We start from the raw sequence: 25,035 nt of genomic DNA, 5'->3' as shown, positions 1-25,035 counted from the left end.
TTCCAAACAAGTGGCTTCCTGGCAATCAGTGTCTCTTGGGTAGGCTCAGCATATAGAGGCTTGGCTGTTTTAAAAGGCCTTACTGTGCAGCTGAGCACTTGCACAGCTTACACTGAGTACAAATGCAAGTGGACAAAACAAATTCCCAGAGCATGGCCTGAACCCCCACCTGTATGAGGTTAAGTGCTCAAAAACCAACGAACATGGTATGTACTCACTCATAGTAGGATACTAGATGTAAAACAATGATGACTAGATTGCTACTCACAAATCCAGGGAGGCGACCTAAAAAACAGGACCCTAAGAAAGATACAGGGATCGCCCAATGACAGAGAAAAGGATAAGATCTACATGAACAACTGGACGTCAGTGGGAGTAATGAAGGGCAAGGTTCAAGGGAAAGAGAGCTTAGGGGAGCAGGAGATCACAGCTGGATCAAGAACACAAAGGGATAACAAGGAATAAGAGACCATGATAAATGAAGACCACATGAGAACAGGAAGAAGCAAAGGGCTAGAGAGTTCCCCAGAAATCCACAATGATACATTCACTGTAGACTACAGGCAATGGTCGAGAGAAATCCTGAACTGACCTAGTCTGGTGATCAAATGGCCAAACACCCTAACTGTCATGCTGGAACTCTCATCCAATAACTGATGGAAGTGGATGCAGAGATCCTCGTCCAGGCCCCAGGTGGAGCTCCAGGAGTCCAATTGTCGACAAAGAGGAGGGACTATAAGAGTGTGAATTGTTGAGACCAAGATTGCAAAAAGCACAGGGACAAAGAGCCAAACAAATGCAAGCACATGAACTATGAACCAAAGGCTGTGGAGCCCCCAGTTAGATCAGGCCCTCTGGATAAGTGAGACAATTGAATAGCTTGAACTGTTTGGGAGGCATCCAGGCTGTGGGACCAGGACCTGTCCTTAGCGCATGAGCTGACTGTTTGGAACCTTGGCCTTACACAGGGACACTTTGCTCAACCTGGAAGGAGGGGACTGGACCTGCCTGTACTGAATCCACCAGGTTTAAATGAATAAACATTGGATCAGCAGTGTCTGCTTAGCTTCAACTGAAGTAGTTTTCATTATTTTGCCTTGCAAACTGTACAAATTATTGACTTGTAACTTATAAACATAAAGTAGTTTCAATAATTTTTGATAAAAAACAACTTCCCATATTGTTCTCTTCCTTTAAACGGGAACTAGAGAATGTAATTTCTCCTACTTTTCCCAGGTGACAGCTTTTATCGACAAAAGAAGTGACCAATGGCTCCAATTCCACATGGCAAGCTTCCTTAGGAGAAAAAGCATAATGATGCATGCAAAATGCCAATGTAATCACAAGAAGGGTATTTTATTTTTCATAAATATATATTTCAAGTTCCTGGATATGACTGGTGGTAGAGTGTTTACTACTCTTAATTCTGGAACTTGACCTGACTTCACAAAAGTGCTATTGCTTATGTCAGGAAAAGAAGAGGCAGATGGTATTATGACAAAAGCTAAAGAAAGAAACTGGACATGTCTTTGATTTTTCCAGTGGAAATACCTCAAGGCAGATAACTCAAATTAAAATTCATATGTAAATAAAATGGAAATTGTAGAAAGAGTATCCACTTAAATGCCTAAAATAGACTATAGTAATCATGTTCATTTAAGAAACAACAGCATATATATATATATATATGATATCATAGATAGTATGTTCCCCAAACCTAAATGTGTATAGTAAAGATTCATAAAACAACTCAATAAGGTCATACTTCCACATAAACATGTAGCACCTCAGAATAATCCTAGGACATGAATATATGCATCAAGTAGCTGAAAAATATAGTTTTAAAGGACAGGAACTCAACTCATTTTTTTTTTCTATCTAGGCAGAAACACATGGTCCAATCTTTTCTCACTGACTATTTCCAAAAACTCTTTCGCAAAGGTCTGTTTTGGGACAATTTGTTTGTTAGAATTATAGCTCCTAAGAATTAAATAAATCATAGTAACTGCTATTTCTAAAACATCGTTTTAGTAAATACAACTATAACATAATCAATTATGACCAGTTTGTTGAAAAGATAAGCCAAAACTTACTTTGGCTCCATAAAGAAACTAATACATGACACCTGTATGTATTTCTGTGACAGGCTAATAATAGCATGGGTTATCTAGAGCTATTAACTACATTATACAAAATTCTTGTTCAGTCAAACTTTTTAAATCTATATTCTCTTTGATATAAACTTAGTTTGCTCATACAACTTTCTATCAACACAATCATTCTTTCTTTGTATCTTTCTCAAATCTTAATATGTAGACTGGCATTCTGTGTCAAATATCCATTCTTCACAAAACCATGTGTTTTCATCAGCTCAGATCTCCTTGTAAGAGACTGAAATCTTTTTGCATATTTCCATTTTTTTTGTAGTAAAACTTTTTTCAGATGACTCACTCACCAGTAATCTTTCTTTTATCAGATGTCATGTACAATTTTTTTCCTAGAGAACAGAACCTAGCAAGCATTATATGGCATCTATTATTTTATTATATTTGACAATAAATTATTCTATCCTTACTTCACAAGGCTATATTTTCTTCTGCAAAGAAAATTCAGATACCTCAAGGTCAAGAAAGAATATATGTGATTAACTTATTTATTGGCACAGAAATCATTTATTGTGGTTTATTTATGGGCTAAATAGAGTACTATACCATGATGATAGAGATGGCAAATAAATGTTCTTGAGTTTCAAGGAGATTCTGTCCCTGTAGTTCAATTTAATAATTGCTAGAAGAAGGCCATGAAATAATGCTTTAGACCAATGTTTTTCAAATAGTAGTGTCTATCCAATCACTTAGAGGGATTATTGAAATGTGTAATGCTAGCCTTTACCCCAACTGATCTAGCAGATCTGAAATAGGGCCCAATGATATATTCCTGTCACATTCACATAGGATGCTAATGGTGATGTTCTAGGGACAGTGATTTAGAGAAGTGAGTGGCATTTACATGGGGAATACATGAGAAAACAGACAATGGAACAGAAAATCTATTGTAATTGTGGAGCAACAATAGGCTCTATAGTGAGTATACATAATACCACAGGAGCCAAGGGTGCCATGTTAGTTGTAGACACAAAGTATTTTTGGTGAATTATTTACTTCATGGTAAGGAGTACAGATTTTATGAAGAGTTTGTGTCAGAGATACATAAATAAGATACATAAAAAGGATGTGGTTACCATTGGGCTTTAGGTATTGGAAAAGCTTTAAAAAATCAGAGAGGTTTTTATCATATTGAAAGTTAGAAATAAAAGATGAAACCTATATTCTTTCAACACTGAATGCTGCATATTATGTTGCAGATTATTATTTGGTGTGTCTCAGAGTTTTTAGGCACACCAAAAATCAACATTATTCTAAAGAAATGATAGCTTCCTGTCAAGCTTTTCCATTCATCCTTACGTGATAAGTGGATACCTGGTAATCTGATGCCCTGTGTCCAAATACCTGGTAATCTCATGCCCTGTGTCCAAATATAGCAACTTTTTTTTTTAAATACACGTGTTCCCCAGACACTTCAGACTATTATATCTGAAGTAACATTTTGGAAGTTTACTCATAAGGAATTTGAAAGACAATTACTGAGCCAAATAGAAAAAAACCTAGGTATTGTTAATAGACAATCAGGACTAGAGTTCATGTATTTAACTTTTTCTTATTTCAATGATTTCCATAAAAGTAATTTAACAATTAAATTGACTGCAATATCAATTGGTGTCATCTAATCTTTGTGTGAACAGGAAATAATACTTAATTCATAATTATAACATTAACTCTGAGCATATCTACTGTCAGAGATATTACAGACAATATCCATCTTGTAAGTAATGAAATGCAGTGAACAAAAATGGCTTTCCAGGGCATCTATAGAAAATGGTATGATTTCATTGGTAATCTTTTTTTATACATCATTTCCAGGTATCACAGTATCTGGCATATCAAAAACCACCCTATTATGATTGCAAGAAAAAACAAAACAAAATGAAACAAAACCAGAGGAACTCAGTCATCTCACAAAAATAAACCAAAAAAACAAAAAAATAAAAAACTGCTATGGCAGATCTACTCCTCTGTGAGCTTTTTTCCCTGTGTTTTTCCTTTCATTTCACAAACAACTCTTGCAATTTATTCAGTCCAATTTTAATTTCTAGAACACAAGAAAAACTAAAGTTCTTTATCAAACCTTGACCTGATGCTGTCACTCCTGTCAGTCATTCACAAATAATTTTATTACGTGATATATATTTCAACTCTGTCATGTCTATGAAATATTAAGAACTGTATAATTCCTTTTCCCAGTCCTTTGAGATTTTCTTTCAAAGTATATGGATGTTGAATAAAAGTTGTCTCCTCTTTTTATTGTATAAGTATCAATAATAAGGTTCTACTGCGAGATTACACAAGAAATTAATCCAAATGATACAGTGTTTTTATTTAGCCAAGAAACATTTAATCTATAACCACATCTTACCAAAGAATAATGAATCCATATTTGTCACTTGTATTTAGCCTCAGAAGCTACTGAGGTTATTAAATATGTTGAAACCACAGACATAACTGGTAGTGTACTGACTTGTGAAAATGGTGTCTGGATAACCTGAAGCGATGACTATCTCTTTGCATGTCTACATTATAAGTCTTCTCTAATTTGTCTCTCTACTCCTGTTTGACCTTTTACCTATGCTCAATAACCACACTAAAATTGATCTTTGAGCGACTGGAGAGATGGTTCAGTGGTTAAGAGCACTGATTGTTCTTCCAGAGGACCCAGTTTTAATTATCATCTCCCACATAGCCGCTCATAATTGTGTGTACTCTAGCTACAGGGGACCTGACACCCATGGCAAAACACCAATGCACATAAAAATGTTTATCTTTGAATATTCACTTTAAGTTTGCCATTTCTTCCACATAACTTCTCCTTGACTTCATTGATTCTATCCATCTCAAAGCTTTCTTTAAAATCCTGATGTCAAATTATTTTGGACTTATTTTTCTAGGAAAGGCCATACTCTCTTGAATTTTTATGGTTGTCCTTATTTTTGATCATCTCTACATATATACCCTCCAAGAAAATCTTATGTTACCTTTTATGTTGGAGAAAAGATTTTCCCTTTAATTCCTTTTTGAATTTTATTGTTTCAATTCTGAGGAACCATATTGGTTTTAATAATGATTCTTACTATGAGAACAATTTTTACCATTTAGTAATGAATAATCACAGGAAATACTCAGAAAATACTATTTAATTGGAGCCTGAACAACAGTGTCTATAATGTACCCTCACTGTTGATGTAACTCACTTTGAACAGGGTTTTCATGCAGACTTCCCATCAACAAATATGAAAAAATATTATTTGGAAGAGAATATGCATAAATAAGCTTCATCTTTAATTCATGCATTTTATTTATTTCTCAATAGTTTTCCAAATGTTTTGTCCTTGATGTTATAATATGTTCCTGTTGTTAAGATGTTCAACAGACTTATGTGGATAAGCTTTGTCTCCTTAGTATAATCTGCTCCTTGTAAATTTAATCAGAGGAGCCCAAGTTGAAGATGAAGTTTGCTCTCCTTGAATACATAGGTTGACACATCAAATTTTCAGGAGTAAATTTTCTCGTGTTAGAAAGAGGAGGGATTGTATGAGCGAGAATTGTTGAGACCAAGATTGGAAAAGCACAGGGACAAATAGCCAAACTAATGGAAACACATGAACTATGAGCAAAAAGCTGAGGAGCCCCCAACTGGATCAGGCCCTCTGGATAAGTGAGACAGTTGAATAGCTTGAAATGTTTGGGAGGCATCCAGACAGTGGGACCGGGACCTGTCCTTAGTGCATGAGCTGGCTGTTTGGAACCTGGGGCTTACACAGGGACACATGCTCAGCCTGGGAGGAGGGGACTGGACCTGCCTGGACTGAATCTACCAGGTTGAGCTGAATCCCCAGGGGAGGCTTTGCCCTGAAGGAGATGGGAATGGGGGAAAGGGCTGGCGGCGGGATGTCAGACTGCTATATCCAGAAAAACTTTCAATCATCATAGATGGAGAAAACAAAATGTTCCATGATAAAGCCAATTTTAAATAAAATCTAAAAATCTAGCCCTACAGGAGGAGCTAGAAGGAAAACTCCAACCTAAGCAGGCTAACTATACCCATTGAAACATAGAAAACAATCTTAAACCCACAAAATCAAAATCAAGGAAGCGTGCACAGACCACCACAAACAACGAAACAATAACAATAAGAAAACATTGGATATTGATATCTCTCAATATAAATGGTCTCAATCACCCAATTAAAAAACAAAAAAAGAGAGAGTAACAGAATGGCTGGAAAAACAGGATCAATCCTTCTGCTACATCCAAGAACCAGGCCTCAACATCAAGAATAGACATTACTTCAGGGTAAATGGATGGAACAAGATATTCCAAGAAAATTGACCTAAGAAGCAAACTAATATTGTCATTTTGATATCTATCAAAATAGAATTCAAGCCAAAGCTCATCAAAAGAGATAGGGAAGGACACTACATGTTCAAAGGAAAAAATCATCACGAAGACATTTCAATTCTTAACCTCTATGTCCCAAACAGAGAACTCAAGTTTGTAAAAGAAACACACTACAGTTTAAATCACATATTGACCCTCACACACTGATAATGGGAGACTTCAATACTCCAATCTCACCAGTGGACAGGCCATCCAGACAAAAATTAAACAGAGAAATACTGGAGTTAAAAAATGTTATATACCAAATGGGCCTAACATATATTTAAAGAACATTTCACCCTAACACAAAAGAATATACCTTCTTCTCTGCACCTCATGGGACTTTGTCCAAAATTGACCATATATTTGGACAGAAAGCAAGTTTTAAATATAAAAGAAAATTGAAATAACTTCTTGCATCCTATCAGAATGCCACGGACTAAATATCAAAATCCATGGGAAGAACATAAAGGTTTACAAACTTATAGAAACTGAACAGTTCTCTGCTTAATGAAAAATGGGTCATGACAGAAATAAAAAAAAATACATTCTAGAATTCAATGAACATGAAAACATAGCATACTTAAACTTAGGGGACACATTGTGAGTGATGCTAACAGCAAAGCTCATAGTACTAAGCACCAATGTTAAATGAAAAATTTGGAAAGAATTCATACTAGCAAATTAAAAGCTCATGTGGAAGCTCTAGAATAAAAAGAAGTGAGTGCACCCTATAAGAGTAGAAGACAAAAAATAAACTGGCAGCTGAAACTAATAAAATGGAAACAAAGAGAACAATACAAAGAATCAATGAAACAAGAGTTGGTTCTTTAAGAAAATCAACAAGATAAATCCTTATCCAAACTAAATAAAGAGAAGATCCAAATTAATGAAATCAGAACTGAAAAGGGAAGCATAGAACAGATACCAAGACAATTGTGTAGCTTGATCTTTAGTCTAGTGAGGGGAAAGAGTGAAGTCCCGTGGAACTAAGGTGTTTACAGGTTTGCTAGTTGGATCAAATGTTATCAATTACTTCATGTGTCTATAATTTGAAGACTGATAAACCATCAGTATAATTACATTTTCACACAGCCTATAGTTAGTTAAATAATATCCTATGACTAAGGAGAAGTAAGAGAAAACCTTGAACTTCCAAAATTTAAGGAGAAAAGACACTTCAGTTATGGAATTCAACTTCCTACTAGGATAATAGTCCACTAGTGTTATGGGTTGGGGCAACTAAAATATAATTAGAAACATGTTCATATAAGGTGAAAACATCCTTATTCAAACTCTACATTTTGATATTTAATTGCAGAATGCTCTGTAAATGTATTTAACCTTCTGTAAAATAGAATCATAATATAGCTCATGGTTGTTCAATTGTTAAGTACAATGATATATTAAACCATGTTTACATCTGAAAAAAAGGACACCAAGGAAATCCAGAAAATCATAAGCACATACTTTGCAAACCTATATTCCAACATGTTGGTAAATCAAAAGGAAATGGATAATTTTCTTGATAGATACCACTTACCAAATTTAAATCAAGATCAGATAAACAATTTAAATAGACCTATAACTCCTAATTAAGTAGAAACAGTCATTAAAGATTTCCCAATCAAAAAAAGCCTGGGGTCAGATTTTTTTGGTACAGAATTCTTACATATTTTAAGGGAAGAGTTATTGCCAATAGTCCTCCAATGACTCCAGAAAATAAACAGAATCAGAAGAAAATTGCCCAATTCATTTTATGAGTACACAATTATCCTCATACCAAAACCTCATAAGGACTCAAAAAAGAAATAATTTAGGCAAATTTCACTCATGAACATAGATGCAAAAATACTTAATAAAATATTTGCAAACTGAATCTAAGAAATACATCTAAAAGATCATCAACCATGATCAAGTAGGTTTCATCCCTGAGGTGCAGGGATGAATCAATATACACAAATCAGTAAATGTAATCAACCATATAAATAAACTGAAAGAAAGAAAAAACACATGATCATCTCATTAGATGCATAAAAGGCCTTTGACAAAAATCCAACACCCCTTCATGATAAAAGTAATACAGAGATCAGGAGGAATACAAGGAACATACCTAAACATAATTAAGGCAATTTACGACAATCCTATAGCCACCATCAAATTAAGTGGAAAGAACCCAAAGCAATTTCATTACAATTGGGAACAAGACAAGGCTGTCAAGTCTCTACATAGCTAAAGCAGTAAGACAATTCAAGGAGATAAAGGGGATATAAACTGGAAAGAAAGAGGCCGAACTAGCATTATTTGCAGAAGATATGACAGTATACATAAGTGACACTAAAATTTCCATCAGGGAACTCCTATAGCTGATATACAATTTCAGTAAAGTAGCTGATACAAGATTAAGTAAAAAAAAATCAGTAGCCCTCATATATGTATATACATATATGACATGGTACAATGCCTTACTCAGCCTTGATGCAGAGGGGAGATGTTAGGTCTGTCAACAATATGGTATGACAGGCTATTTTGACTACCCAAGGGAGACCTTACCCTCTGTGAGAAGGGGATGGGGGTAAGATAGGGGTTGAGGGGAGTAGGGGAAGAGGAGGGAGGGGGAACAGGAGTTGGTATGTAAAAGGAAAGGAAAAAAATTTCTTTGGTTTTTCGAGACAGGGTTTTTCTGTGTAGCTTTGTGTCTTTCCTGGAACTCACTTTGTAGACCAAGTTGGCCTCGAACTCACAGAGATCTGCCTGCCTCTGCCTCCTGAGTGCTGGGATTAAAGGCATGTGCCACCACCACCCAGTAGGAAAAAAATTATACTATATATATATTAGTCACACACACACACACATATATATATATATATATATATATATATATATATATATATATATATATATATATATATATATACATATATAACTACAGTGTTTTAAGCCTAGCATATCAATTTTCTGGCACTTGTAAACCTGTGCCTCTTCTACTTACAAGATCTTCTACTAACATTACTCCTAGTGACTTTATTAATTGAGGAGATGTTAGTACAGAACACAATTTACACAGTAAAAACTTAGTATTTTACTTTATTAAACAAGGAAAGCTCTATTCTGTAGTTTATCCCAACAACGTTTCTGGTTTTCAATTGTGTAAAAAGCAGAATTAACTCTTCTAAGCTGACTTTCTCTCTCCATCAGAGTCCTAAAAATAACAGAGTACCAGTTTGTGGAAGGAATAGGAATCACTTGCTAAAACTAGTTCGAACAACTACAGTGGTTCCAAGAAAGACAGAGAGCTGTTGCCATTTTTTGCATCCCTGGTGCATTAGTTCTCAAAATGGGGTTTCTTGGTGAAGATCATCATTATGACCCGCATCAGTGCTCAAAGTGAATTCTTAGGTTTGAACACACAGTCACCTCATTAGAAAATCAAAACGTGTAATACAAATTCTCACAAGCTGCTGTGGATATCACTCTGTATGCTGTGAATGTGTTGCTCTGATTGGTTAATAAATAAAGTGCTGATTGGCAGTAGCCAGGCAGGAAGTATAGGTGGGACAAAGAGAGAGGAGAATTCTGGGAACCAGTTCTTTTATCTTCATTTATCATGGTATCTCTTTCCTTGCTCTCCTGTGGTGGTACTGTGTTCCCCAAAATATTGTGTGACCCTATTAAACTTATCTGGGGTCAGAGAACAGAACAGCTTCTAGATATAGAGGCCAGAAAATGGTGCTACACTTTACTTTAATCCTATCACTTGGGAGGCAGAGATCCATCTGGATCTCTGTGAGTTTAAAGCCACACTTGAAACAGCCAGGCATGGTGACTCATGCATTTAATCCCAGAAAGTGATGGCAGAAAGCAAAAAGGTATATAAGGCATAAGGACCTGAACTAGGCTGGTTAAGCTTTTAGACTTTTGAGTAGCACAGTTCAGCTGAGAGGCATCCAGTCTGAGGAAACAGGATCAGCTGAGGAATTGACAAGGTGAGGTAGCTGTGGCTTATTCTGCTTCTCTGATCTTCCAGCGTTCACCCCAATACCAGGCCCTGAGTTTGTTTTTATTAATAAGACCAGTTAAGATTCATGCTACACTCTTCCACTCTGTCCCTGTTCTAGCTCAAACTTCCTGTTCCCCTATGTTCTTATCCCCCATCCCTTGCCTTCCGTTACCCACCTCACCCCTGGTTTGTTCATGAAGATCTCATCTATTTCTCCTTTGCTGGGCAATCCATGTGTCCTTTCTAAGGTCCTACCTGCTAACTAGCCTCGCTGGAGCTGTGGATTGCAGTCTGGTTATCCTTTGCTTTACATCTAGTATACACTTATGAGAGAGTACTACCAAGTTTGCCCTTCTGAGTCTGGGTTAATTCACTCAGGATGATATCTTCTAGTTCCATCTATTTGCCTGCAAACCTCACGATGTCATTGTTTTTCTCTGCTGAGTAGTACTCCATTGTGTATATGTACCACATTTTCTTAATCCATTCTTCAGTTGAGGAGAATCTAGGTTGTTTCCAAGTTCTGACTATTAAAAATAATGCTGCTATGAACATAGTTGAGCATATGTCCTTGTGGTATGTTTGAGCATTCCTTGGGTATATGCCCAAGAGTGCTATAGCTGGGTCTTGAGGGCAATCTTACCTAAACCAATCTACATATTTAATGCAATCCCCATCAAAATCCTGACACAATTTTTTCACAGACTTTGAAATAACAATACTCAACTTCATATGAAAAAAAAAAATCCAGGATAGCTAAAAGAAGCCTGTGCAATAAAGCAACCTCTGGAGGCATCATGAGCCCTGACTTCCATCTCTACTATAGAGCTATAGTAATAAAAATAAGCTTGACATAAAACTGACATGTGGACCAATGGAATAGAATTGAAGACTCTGACATTAATCTGCACAAGTATGAACACCTGATATTTTTACAAGGAAGCCAAAACTGTACAATGGAAAAAAAGAAAGCATCTTCAACAAATGGTGCTGACATAACTGGATGTCAACATGTAGAAGATTGCAAATAGATCCATCCATATTTGTCACCATTCACAAAACTTAAGTCCAAGTGGATCAAAGACCTCAACAAAAAAATCCAGTTCAGCCTACTCTTACTAGGACTGCTGAGGATAAGATTGGGTCATTACCTATTTATCACAACTTATTGCTTGGAATAATATTTTTTTAATTTTCTAGAATGAAACAATAGGAAATAGATTTTGTATTATAAGGGGGAATTTATCTGTGAATAAATTGTCTTTTGAATCACCACATTTGAAGGATAAACAAGTGGCTAGAGAGTAAATGAATTTCAAAACATTTGTGAACACAGGGAGAAATGGAGAAATGATTTTAAATGAACTTGCCATGGGTATTGTGACCTCTTCCACTATTGATTTCTCTTGTTGTCAAGGCTTAAGGCTGCTTGTTTCCATTTAACCTAACTAAACTCATACATATTCTGCTGGCATTGTCTTCAATTGTCAGGATGACTTGGAATTGTATTCTGATACTCCAAGGGTGGTTAATGAGCCACACTGGTTGATTAACAACCCATACAAGATTGATGGGCATGGAATGTACTTTAATAGCGACCAAACCCTTGCATCCCTGATTTATACACCTTTCACAATTATTGGCCAAACCAAATTGCTGAAATTCTGGCTACCTGGATCCAAATTTCAGTCACTTTGAGACAGTAATATTAGAATTTATGACCATCATTATAAATGCATCTAGTACACTAGGTAAGGAATAAGCCTGGGCATATGGATATTATTTGGTAGTTAATGAATTATACAGAATAATATGCAGTTTGGAAGTCCCTTCTCTTTGTCAAATGCTGCTATATAAACATTTGTTCTATCTACAATGATATAAATGGTATTTATGTATACTATATTTGGATATAACATCACAAGATATGAAAATAATAACTAAGCCAGGAAAGTATATAGTCACAAAGAGGCATTTTATCTACCGACTCTTAATCAGCACAGATAATATATTCACACTTAGGGAACAGAAGCAAAAAGGCTGATCTGGTATTGTATCAGTTCTTTATCTTGGTTTAGCTCAGTGGAGTATTCTCCCTGCTGTGGTGGTATTGTGTTCCTCAAAATATTGTACACTCTAATAAACTTATCTGGGGTCAGAGAATAGACCAGCCACAATATTAAACATAGAGGTTAGGCAGTGGTAGCACATGCCTTTAATCCCAGCACTGGGGAGGCAGAGCCAGGCAGATCTCTGTGAGTTTAAAGCCACACTGGAAACAGCCAGGCATGGAGACTCACACCTTTAATCTCAAGAAGTGAACCTTTAATCCCAGGAAGTGATGTCAGAAATCAGAAAGGTATATAAGGCATAAAAACCAGGAACTAGAAGCATTTGGCTGATTAAGCTTTTAGGCTTTGGAGCAGCAGTTCAGCTGAGATCCATTTGGATGATGACTCAGAAGCATCCAGTCTGAGGAAACAGGATCAGCTGAGGAACTGTTGTGGTGAGGAAGCTGTGGCTTATTCTGCTTCTCTGATCTTTCAGCATTCACCCCAATAACTGACCTCAGGTTTAATTTTATTAATAAGACCATCTAAGATTCCTGCTACACCCTGCAGCTGGTTAGATACTTCCTGCTTCTGATGTCTCCACCTAAAGGTGGTGGCACTGGCCCTGACCTGAAATGGAAGTTGCTTGTGTTTACACAATTCTCATGCTTTTATCTGTTTTATACAGCCTGCCAGCAGCAAATTGGGAGATGACAAGAGGGCGGCTCTCAGTCAAAAACTTGGTAAATCTGCTAAATAATGTTTGTTCTGTAAGCCTTTGTCTTCAAGCACAGTTTTCACAAAGATGCTAACGTAGTTCTTTCATTCTATTAAAAGTGAAGAAGTGCATAACTGGTGAGAGGCGGGTATGAAAGGCAATGGACAAAACTGCAAAGATCACAGTAACTTGTTTAAAAGGAAAATATAACAAGTAACGTGTTTTAGGATTTCTTGAATTCATTTGATTTTAGTCCAATAATTTTGAAGTAAAGAGTAAGGGATGTTGATTTCATCACAAATAGAGAACAAAGCTCTAGTATTACATATGTTCTCTGTGACATGTCTTGAGGCCAATTCGTTGGCAAATATACATATGCTTAACTACTGCCTAACTAGCTTTATTGTTTTTGCATGAATTTTTTTAGTATATAGGCCAATATGTATAAAGAGATATTCTAAAATTCAGGCTCAATGAAATCACGTGCCAGCATAAGACAATAGTCCACATCTAAAAAAATTGATAAACATCAATTTTCTAGAATGACTCAGACTCACTGGGTGTAGCCCTTATCAATAAACCTTTCCAGTGATTCTGATATAAGAAACAAAGGCCTAGAGATAGGTTTATAAATTCGTATGTCTGGAAGTTGTCTTGGGACAGTCATTTAACAGAATATAGAACATCCAGGTATTGACACATTACCATATAGACTTAGGAGAAAGGGAAGGTCTAAAGCTTTAAGAACCCATTTGGGTGATTCTGAAAAGTGTTCTGTTGATTGCATTGATCATAGACTATACCTGAACTTCTACATACGATATTTAATGTCCTAGGATTCTTCCTAATTCTTCCTCCTCCTTCTTTCCTTTCATCCTCTTTCCTATTCACTTACATACATAGTGCACTCACTATCTCTGTCCTATTTCTTTAGGAGAAATATGAACATCCTAATTCACCACCAAGCTTTCTCTCTGTCTTTCCAATTTGTATTCATTTTCATATTTTTGAAATACTTTCCTTTACTTCTCCAGGCAACGTTCCTTGTCTCTCTTGTTATTCCTCTAACATATTGTTCACAATAATCCTACATAATGTATAATGTCTTTGGAAAGTCCTTGGATAATTTCAATGGTTATTTAACAATTAGTTCTTTTCAATCAAGAAGCAATATTATGCACTTTGAATTAGAAAAGCAAAATGCATATGGCAGAATATTGTTTATACCATGGACCTTTGATATATGATAGCCATTGTTAGGTTATTTATTTGTTTCTGTTAAAATTGTCTTCAGTACCTATCTCTTCTGCTAACCATTTACTACAAAAACCTGAAATTCCATTAGATCAATCTCTCTGTAAATTTCAGGTCACTATCATAGTATCTGCAAGATAACTATTGTTATAATTGTCTAAATACTTCTGAGTATATAAACTGCACTTTGGTAGGAAATTGTATCCTAGGATGTAAGACTTTCTGCTCTTATCTGCAAAAATAAGGCTGGTGAATCAGATAAATTTTGGACTTACCAATAAGAATAGATAATGGTATATTTTCTCTGAATTTGTCAAATGCAAATGGACTAGACATTGCTGATATATTTATTGCTTATACAAATTGTATATAGTTATTGTACTTAATGTATATAGTTTTTCTTATATAATTTATAACTTTTTAATTTTTATTAGACAAAAAATAGGGAAATGTGGTGATATTTTATTTGTGATGAAATTGGTGATATTTTATTTGTATGTTAATAAATAAAGTTTGCCTGGAGATTAAGGAATTAGAAAGCCATTTTAAGTAAACACAAAAATCAGACAGTGGTAGTACATGCCCCATGCCCTTAATCCAAATGCTTGCCTGGCAGATATTTGTTTGGATTTCTGTGAGTTCAAAGCCATGCTGGAAACCTACATGCATCGTGACACATGCCTTTAATCCCAGGAAGGGATGGCAGGAAGCAGAGGGCCAGGAACTAGAGCCTTTTTAAGCTTTTAGTTTTTATCAGCAGGACTCAGGCGAGGATTCCAGTTTGAGGAACAAGATCAGCTGAGGAATTGGGGAGGTGAGGTTAGCTGTAGCTTGTTCTGTTTCTCTGATCTTTCAGCATTCAACTCAATACCTGGCTCTGGGTTTGCTTCTATTAAGAAGACTTTTTAAGATTCGTGCTACAAGGCCAACTTTTCAGGCAAACTTCAATGATGACTATATATATACATATGTGTGTGTGTGTGTGTGTGTGTGTGTGTGTGTGTGTGTGTGTGTGTATTATATAAATACACAACTGATAAGAACTTTCCTTCTCACACTGAACATAAGATATTTTAACTAAGCAATGTCCTGCCCATAATTTAACCAGCTCTAACTTATTCCTTTATTCTGTAACACATACAGATTACCTAAATATTAAAATCTGCCAATTAGAATAAGTGGAGGAAAACTTGATTTTTTAATAACGGTGAGCTTCTTTCACAAGGGACATATTCAATTTCCCATTGTCTCACAGAAACTAGGTGTCTGTTTTCTGCATGCTCACAAAATATGCATGAGGGGGGACCAAAATGAGGTGGATTTTCTTATGACAATATGTAATTTTAAGATTACAATTGATGCTAATGAGGCAAGCTCATCTAATTGACTGATGGTTGTTGATTCTTTTGGTTTTTGAACCTGGCCCTGAATCTGAATTGTCTTGGTGCCTTCCTCAGATATTTCAGGCCCCGCTGTCTACTAATTTCTGATATAGAAAATACCAGCAGGACCCCTAAATTCATCTAACACTGCAAGGGTGATACTGATCTGGGAATCATGCTTGGAGAAGAACTACTCTGCTCTGTAGAAGGAAAAGTCTACACATGCCAAAAAGAAGAGCATTGGGTTCTGCAGAAATAAAAATAAACCTGCAAAGTTCAAAAAGGAATACTTAAGCCAACCAAGTTTTCCAAGTTAATTGTATTCACTAATAAATATATAATATTTGTTTCTACAAACTATTCTAAATTTACTGCTGTATCATATATAGCTGTTTATATAAAATAATTTAATTATGATATACAAAATTCTAAGAAATCATGCTTGCTTTTTGACAGTGATGATTATCATGGATTGGACTCAGTAAAAATCACTATGTTTGCTGTAATGAATGAATTATAAAAGAAATGGACTCTATACCTGAATCTCTATAGTAGAAACAATATAACATGCTATGTAAATTGCAGTATATGTTTAACATTACAATTTAAATCTTTATTTTAGACTTCACCTAAATCTGATCAATAGGACACTGAAGTTTTGTGATATGATACTGAAAGACCAGTTTGAGTGCAAAGCAATATTATGTAAACAGACAGTATGCATGAATTCTGTTCATTGAGCTCCTAGTACACAGCTAATGGATTTCCAAATGTTAGAAATACTTAAGACAATTCAATAACAACAATTCATTGACTATTAGGACAAGCATGGTACAAAAACTTTACTGTGAATTAAACTTAATTATTCATGACAACACAACCCATGAAGTTGGTACTATCAGCATCTGCAGTTTCAATAAAAGGAACGCAAAGCTTTGAAAGATTAATTTGCCAAAACACATGCAATTTTTAATTGCAGAAAACTTTTCTAGTTTGTTTTACTGAAAAGCAGTGTCCACTTCTGTTTTTTTTGCAGCTCAGAAGTTTGCAATTACTTCTGTTTGAGTTACCCTCAAGAGGGTTTAGATTCTCAAAAATGTTGACATGCAAAGGAGTCTCTATTACTTAGGATTATACATTATAGTTAAAAAACACTCATTTTCAGTTTATATGAATCCAAAATTCTAAAAAGAGAGAGCTCATTATTCAATAAATATCAGAAAATATTTTATAAATTGTTATATCTGTTCTATGCAAACATCAAGATGAGACTAAATCATCTGAATGATGAAAATAGACAAAATCAGATTTATTTGGTAGTATGTGCTTACTCTTTTATTTACTGCTTCAAATATCTTATTTGATAAGGTTGTTTCTTAAGATATGAGTAAACAGATTACAGATTCTGTAAGAGAAAATAAGAGTTTCTTACAAAATAATACATGTTTAAAACCAAGAATTTACTTGTACAAATAGCATAGAACATGACAGTTCTGAGATGGTTGCTATTAGGTGGAAAAGAACTATCCAGTGAATGGGGAAAATAATTATTCAGTTGGTACTTTGTGTGTGTATCAAACTTGGAGGAAATTTGAGTAAGCCAGTGTCATAAAGGCAGTAGAACAATGATAGATTTATTTTCAGAGTTTCTGTATACTCTGTAGCTAGAACTGTTTAGTAAGGAGGGGCAGAGACATATCATGGATTTATTTTGATAATCTTAATGAAAAGGAATGGTCACTTCTACTAGACTAGTAATGGATATAAATATAACTACAAAGAAAATGAAAAGGATAGAGTAGTAGAACCAGGTCACATATTTGAGGGGATAATTTAAGGGCAATGAGGAAGATTCAATGAAAAATCTAGGCTTCTTACTTGGTTAACTTGATTATGTTAGATCTAAAAAGCACAGCTGGGGAAGAACAAGTTTTCTGAGTGTATTTTATTACAACATAATCATGTATTTAATTATATTCCACTTGTTAGTTGCATTACATTAACTTATGCTGTCATAAAGTATGTGTAGTTTTAGACCCCATCCAGGCCTAGGGATTCAGAAACTTGAGGATAACTGCCTTAATTTCCTAGTGAATATGACTCACATTCAAGTCTGAAAACTCCTTTTATTATTTTATTTTTTTGTGACTGTACAAATTGGTTTTCTGTCAACTTGACACAAGCTATCATAATCTGGGAAGAAAGAACCACAATAGTAGAACTTTGTCTTGGCATGCAGACAAGTATGTGGGTATTTTTATTGATTAATGATTGACATGAGTGTGCCTGTTACACTGTGGGCAGTACTTCCCATGGTCAGGTAGTTCTGGAATATATAAGAAATCAGGCTGAGTAAACCAGACAGAAAGCTAGTAAGCAGTGTACCTCCATGGTGTCTGCTTTAGTACTGACTTCAGGTTTTTGTTCTGCTTGTGTTCCTTCTCTGGCTTTTCTCAGTGTCAGACTGTAATAGGGACATGTAAGTCAAATAAAATCTCTCATTTCCTAGTGTTTTTTGGTCAATGTTTTATCATAGGAATGGAAACCCAACTAAATTAGCCCCCTTATGTGAATGTCTTTCAACCAAGTTGCAAGCTCACAGTCATGGTTAAGAACAGAGTAAAGTTGTTCTTGAGTTAGTGCCAGAGGACGTTATATAAAGCTGACCCTCCTGACCTTAACAGAAGCTGCAGAGAATATTGTACATGTGTTTTATAAACCAGCAATTATGCATGCCATTTTCTGTGCTTTGCAAAAGTGCTAGACAGTGGTGCCAGAGAAAATGACATTAGCAATCTAAGTTGAATAGGTAAAATGGTCGGAGACATTGCAAGGCAAAGTTGATTTGGTACACTTGACAGAGATAGCACTTTTAACCATCAATCTTTGCTTGATAGACATAAATAGCTATTTTCAAGGCTCATACACCCACACTTCCATCTTTAGAACAATGTTAGAAATTCTGGATGCTTGACAGTTGCAAATTATCCTCTAGCAACAAGATATTATAGCAAGAGTTTCTGGTGTTTTTGTGCTTTTAAATATGCAACCTTAACCATACTTGGGACTTAAAATTTAATGGTTCACTTGATGTGCATGCACAATTAAGAAACACCCATAATAGGGGAAGATACATATATTGATATGATTAATGTCCAAAGCCACAGAAATGCTGACCTTTCTAGCAGTGTATAATTTAGAAATTTTTATTAACTCTTCTTGATTTTGAGAATATGAGGCAAATTCAGTCTTTAAATTATCATTTAATAGCATTCTAGGATATCAAAATATATTCTAAACCCATGAGTTTAGTTCTTGTACAAGATAGTATGGTTATTGTTTTTGTTTGGTGGTTTAATTTGGTTTGGTTTTTGTATATGTCATTTAAAAAATATTTTTGGTTAAATGACACTTCTTTTAGCTGAGACTTCTAATTTACAAAAACATATCCATTCTTTGATCAGTACATAAATATTTACTTTATAAGTTTATTTTCTTCTTGTGTATAGTATTCATATACTGTATCCAATTCTATTGAATAAAAATGAGCAGCAATATCAGATAAGAGTTCCAGCTCGACTGGTAGGGTATTTGGCCATCTGATCACCAGACTAGGTCAGATCAGGCTTTCTCCCCACCATTGCCAGCAGACTACAGAGGATGTATCATTGTGGATTTCAGGGGACCTCTCCAGCACTCTGCCTATTCCTGTTCTCATGTGGTCTTCATTTATCATGGTCTGTTATTCCTGTTCTCCCTTTCTGTTCTTTATCCAGCTGGGATCTCCTGCTTCCCTAAGCTTTCTTTCCCTCAAACCTTGCCCGTAATTACTCCCACTGTCATCCAGGTTGTTCACGTAGATCTCATCCATTTCTCTGACATTGGGTAATCCCTGTGTCTTCCCTAGGGTTCCGTTTTCTAACTGATGGAAGTGGATGCAGAGATCCTCAGCCAGGCCCCAGGTGGAGCTCCAGGTATCCAATTGTCGAGGAAGAGGAGGGACTGTAAGAGCGTGAATTGTTGAGCCCAAGATTGGAAAAAGCACAGGGACAAATAGCCAAACGAATGGAAGCACATGAATTATGAACCAAAGGCTGTGGAGCCCCCAGCTGGAGCAGGCCCTCTGGATAAGTGAGACAATTGAATAGCTTGAACTGTTTGGGAGGCATCCAGGCTGTGGGTGCATGAGCTGGCTGTTTTGGAACCTTGGGCTTACACAGGGACACTTTGCTCAGCCTGGAAGGAGGGGACTGGACCTGCCTGTACTGAATACACCAGGTTTAAATGAATCCCCAGGGAAGTCTTGGCCCTGGAGGAGATGGGAATGGAGGGGAGGGGCTAGGGAGAAAGTGGGGGGGGGGGCGGTAGAGGGGAGAACAGGGGAACCCATGGCTGATGTGTAAAATTAAAACACAAATATAATAATAAAAAATGAGCAATATCAGTAAATTATCTGTAACATTTTAAGAAATGCTAGTCTTGTGACCTTGAGAAATGCAGACATCTTGGCACATGACAGCTCCTTGCAAACCCTTGTACAATGATGAACAAACTGTAGGATGACTTCTAGAAGCTTACAGGCCTCGTCCTTAGGATGAAGGTAGCCTGTCCATGTGAAACTGTCTTCCTGAGAAAGGTCAACTCTGCCAGGGAAATTGAATCTGTGTCCTAGAAGACACACACCTGATGTTAGCCTGAATTGCCTTTCTTAGACTGAAAGAGACTTGCAGTTCTGTCATTAAAATGGCTTCAAATTATAAACATGCACCTTTTCAAATTCAGAAATATCTTTCTCCAGGACCTGGGAGTCATCCTTTTGGAATATAACCACTAAGAAAGATAGGGCCTCTGCTTCCTGGTCCACATGGGATGGTAGAATCTTAACTTTGATAACAGCCAGCTAGCAGGTGCAACTTAATTACATTTGCACTGGCCAGCATTTCTACTTTTTTTCTCTGGTTGTATTCAGCCAACTTGCTCCTCATCCCTCAGTCTTCCTTTGAAGCTTCAGGACACCTCTTAACAAATCAGAAGAGAGCTCAGACCGAATAAAAAAGCCATTTCCCTACCTTATCCAGCTGTGTTTTTGTTTACAACATATTTCATCTCAACATTACTCTGATAAACATATTATCTTTAACAACCAAATATAAGAAAATGCATCAGGTTTGTTAAAATTCTCAAAAGACTAGACCATTCATATCCGAGGTACTTTTGAAACTAATTTTGCTTCCTCTTCAGTATGTTCCACAAACAGACAAATTTGAATCTTCAATTATATGCTATCACAGTAAGAAGCTGATTGGGCCATAAATGAAAAGACATGTGTTCACAATTGCATTGCCCTAACGCTAGTTATGTGTATTATCCATCTCTTCAATGAAAACAAAGACTACCTATTTTTTCTTTTAGCTATAACCACTACCATACAATTCAAAACATACATAAAATAGGCAATTCTCCTGTATAGTAACTAGTTGCCAATTTGCTTTCAACTTCCTACACAGATATCCCTTTCAGTACTTATTATTTTCCCTGGAACACAAAAATTATAGAAGAATTTTTAGAAGAAACAACTGTCAAAATTTGTGATAATATTTGCCTACCATAGCCAGATGGATCACACTCAACTACAAAAAAATTAAAAAAAAAATAAGTTTGTTTACAAAATTAGTGTAAGGCCAGGTGGTGGTGGCTCACACCTTTAATACCAGCACTCTGGAGGCAGAGCCAAGCAGATCTCTGTGAATTTGAGGTCAACCTGGCCTATAGAGCAAGATCCAGGACTGGCTTCAAAACTACACAGAGAAACCCTGTCCCCAAAAAATCCAAAACCAAAATTAGTGTAAGATTTCCTTTGAAAGAGATCTTCTAAATTCCCTAGAGATAGTCTAAAGAGAAAAGTAAAATGGCATACATATGTATATTCCCCTTTGCATGGCTCATATTTAAAATAAATTTCTCTTTTTTGGATATAACCTGTGGCACAAAATCATAAATACTAACATGTTGAAATATAAGTTTTAAAAACTATATTCCAAATAGTTCATCAATTGACATTGACTTTCTTCTGATAAATGCAAAGTACCAATTCTCTGAATATAGATTTTTATGGTTACACTTTCAAAATAATTACATCATTCAAACTTCTAAGCTGCCTATAAAACCCAAATTGCTTGAACATTAGTTTTAGAGAAATTTTCATGAAGCCTTTAAACTCTGAGTGTCAAATTCAACACTTAGGCTCCAAAGCCTACACGTGGTATTTATCTCCCTTCAACATTCACATTCATCATTTTAAAGAAAATATGTTTGAGATAGACAAAACTTCAATTGGAACTCAAGGTTTAAACTCATCCATCTTATAGCCTTTCTAGTTCCTCTTTATATAAAGTCCCAGACCTTGCAAATTAGCAAGACACCAGGCCCTGAGAATGATTCAAAATGTCTTCATGAGAAAGGCTCAAGTACAAAATCTAGAAGAAAAACAATGAAACAAAAACTTAACTATCTATTTCAATCACTCTGACAGTTAATATCATCTAACATCCCCCAAACCTACCAACTTACAGAAAAGTTAAATACCAACAGAGGTTATAAAGCATTGCAGGTATCTGCAAATATAGATCCCTTTTACATTATATACTATAATTAGTGTATATTTTAACTTTAAAATTAATATATCAGCTATAAATATAGCCTAGACATTTGTGCATTGGAAGTCCTGACACAGCAAATAAAAGACACAATGACGAGTCTTAAGTTATTTTATCCAACACTGTTTGGTTGGGTTGCTATAAAAGGCAATACCATGTAGGCATTCAGTAAAACATAAAAAGTCATCTCATAAACTATTTCATTACAAAATCATAAAACGAAAAGGTAGTTGCCCGCACTTAATACCTATTATGACATGGCCTAAATGACATGAGAATCTCAGTGATGCTTTCCAAATGCTTCATGAGTATAATTGTCTTTATGATACATTCCCCTTCTTCATTGAAAGGGTAGCATAATTATGTAGCAGAAAGAAGTTCATAGTAACCAATGACATAGTCATATAAACTTACTATGTGAAACCTCATCAGTTTCAATCAGCTGTTTTACAGAATCTAAGGATGCATTGAAATAATATGTATATACATTTGGAAATGATACTTCTAAACTTATTTCCTTGAGTTCTGATTTTGTGGTCAAGGAGTCTGAAATGTTTTCAGGGATAGGTATGTGAAAGTAGGAGCAGTTACAAATAGTTGTTATATATAACACAATTCTCTTACTTTTCAAGGTTGGTTAGATTGTCCAAAAAAAAGTATCATTTATTCTAGCCTTTCATTCTTATTTTTAAATAAAATAGTCCCAGAAACCTTCAGACTTTAGAACAATTGGGCTTATTCTTGTTACGTTATAGCTTTTGCTCTTTTTCTTTGAGGTCACAGTGACATCTATGTCAGGAAAGTCTTTACCAACATAATATTACTAGAAAGTTCTAACAAAAGGGTGATGAGAAAGAAGGCTTGCACAGATTCCTGGGCAATTTGCCTTATCACTCAAAACTCCACACAAAGTGGAAACAGAGTAAGAGAAGCTTATGGTATCTGCTACATATACTTTGGGTTTATGGGTCAAATATAGGTGTTTAAAAGTTTGGGAAATATAGTCAAAATGATCATCGCTATCATAAATGTTAGAATTACCATCAATAGATAAAATTGATTTTCTTATTTTTGGATGGCCATTAAGTATAATATATATTATGCATGTATATTTTAAATATACATGTGTTACAAATATGTATAATAATATATCTAAATAAATCCTAATACAAGCTCCTATGTAGAAAATACATTTTAACAAATCATATATTATCCATTCCCTGCTTGAAAAATAATTTAACTTAAAATTTAAATTTGCCATGCAAGGGTGGCTCACGGCTTTAATCCCAGCGCTTGGGAGGCAGAGCCAGGAGGATCTTTGTGAGTTCAAGGCCAGCCTGGTCTATAGAGTGAGATCCAGGAAAGCGCAAAGCTACACAGAGAAACCCTGTCTGGAAAAAAATTATATTTAAAAATACTTATATTTAAAAATCAAATATTTTTATTCAAAAGAATAAAATCTGACTCCTATATCTAATCAAATAAAACAAAAACAAAACCTACTCAAGTAGAAAGTATGAAAATACTAAAAGAAAACATATAGGAAACATTGCAAGGCATTGCTTCACACAATGATTTTCTTGGATGTAATCTCATTATCACTAGACACAAAAGTAGTTAAGGTATAAAAGGATTATATAAAACTAAAAGGCTTCAGTGTAGCAAAAGAAAACAAAGTCAAATTAGCAAGGAAACAACTACAAAGTGAGATAAATTGTTTGTAGCTATTTATCTGACTGAAGGTTAATATCCAGAATATTTAATGAACTCTGAAATCATAATACAAATAAAGAAATGTGGAATTCTTTAAACAGGACCTTCTTCAAAAAACTAAAATGATATATAATTTCATTGTAGTGAGAAAGACTACTATGAAATTGCTCTTAATAATGCCCAGAAAGAAAACATGTCTAATATATGGTTAGTTGGAATGTATATTTTAATATAATTATGAAAAACAGTAAGATGTTCCTCAAAAAAGCTAAAGATAGATATACTAAATGATCCAATTGCCACTTTTCTGGGAAATCAAACCCAGCTTTAGTAGGGCTACCTACAGATTCATGGTTTTTCAAGCACTAGTAAATATAAAATAACTACAGATGTCTATGAATAGCTGTGAGGATAAAGAAAATGTGCTATATACAAACAGTGTTTTTCTATTTAGCCACAAAATAATGAAATTGTGTCATTGGAAATATAACTAATTGAAGTGGAGGACACCTAATAAAAATATATCAGACCCATCTCACTGATTGTTCCCACTCATATTTGGAAGTGAAAACATTCATTGTTTGTATAGAGTAATTATTATTACAGAGAAAGAGGTAGGGATAAACAGAGGTTGCATAGTGACTACTAAAACACAGTTAAATAGAGAATGTTTTAGAATTCCATACCACAGGAAGATGATATAGTTCACA

General features: G+C 35.3%; 1 protein-coding gene across 4 annotated transcripts in view; it reads right to left on the bottom strand.

The window, feature by feature from the left end:
- Positions 1–25,035, bottom strand: part of Dmd (dystrophin) — a 1,920,150-nt gene that overhangs the window by 970,241 nt on the left and 924,874 nt on the right. The gene's annotated exons all lie outside the window — the stretch shown is intronic.

Source organism: Onychomys torridus, chromosome X (assembly GCF_903995425.1).
Source record: "Onychomys torridus chromosome X, mOncTor1.1, whole genome shotgun sequence".
NCBI lineage: Eukaryota > Metazoa > Chordata > Mammalia > Rodentia > Cricetidae > Onychomys > Onychomys torridus.
This window is presented reverse-complemented; position numbering and strand designations above follow the sequence as displayed.